At 55.3% G+C, this 850-nt stretch overlaps 1 pseudogene; it reads left to right on the top strand.

The window, feature by feature from the left end:
• The window catches only part of LOC108803044, a 37,728-nt pseudogene that overhangs the window by 34,392 nt on the left and 2,486 nt on the right, over nt 1-850 (top strand).

Genomic DNA, 850 nt, shown 5'->3' with positions numbered 1-850 from the left:
TGTGATTGGACGACGATGCTGCACTGCTCGTGAATTCAGAGCAGAGTTGTCACCCTCATGTAGGTGGAGCCTGCTTGCACTACAGTGGGAGGAGAAGATGTTGGAGGGGGCGTGGCTATCAGCTTGTCCGTCAATCAGCACACGCCCAGCCCCACGCACTGCTCTTGGATTGGTGGCGCTGCCTCTGTGGCCGCACCTCCCCCCACGGTTTTGTGATAACAATAAAGTTTGATGAAAAGTAAATGATAAAAATAACCCGGCACAGAATCTCACCAGTGTTGTCTTCTCTTCTTCCAGGCCCAGGCCGCCGGCTCCCCCCACTCCTCGCCGAACCACGGTGCCAGTCACCCGATGCCTATGCCCGTCCGCTCCACCTCAGCCGGTTCCACTCCTACCCACGTGCCTCAGGACTCCATAGCGGGGCTGGGCGATGTACAGGAAGCCTTTGCACACGGTGAGTCCCAACTGTGTTCTGTATACATCAGTGGGGGAGGAGCTTATTATTAGCACATGCCCCTCCCCCTTCTGCTGTCCTTCCCTCCTGCCCTATGTCCTTATTGATGCAAAGCACCGAGTGGAAGAGATCTCCCAAACCTCAGAGATGCTACAGGGCCGGGGTGTCCCCTGTGCTAAGTCATGTGACAACAGATCACATGACTGCCCTGTGGCTTCCTTGCTGTGGAGCCTCCAACACATCTCCTCAGTGCTGCACATGTGTGACTACAGAGCGGGCCGGCAAAGGAACCACGCAAGACATGTGCTATCCATTCGCCATAACCAGCCAAAGAATACAGGCGCCATAATAGCCAGCCAATGTAACCATCCACCATAATAGCCAGCCAATGTAACC

Source organism: Nanorana parkeri, unplaced genomic scaffold, assembly GCF_000935625.1.
Source record: "Nanorana parkeri isolate BGI_ZX_2015 unplaced genomic scaffold, ASM93562v1 scaffold3331, whole genome shotgun sequence".
Taxonomy (NCBI): Eukaryota; Metazoa; Chordata; class Amphibia; order Anura; family Dicroglossidae; genus Nanorana; species Nanorana parkeri.
The sequence above is the reverse complement of the archived record's forward strand: the minus strand, read 5'-3'. Positions and strand labels throughout refer to the sequence as shown.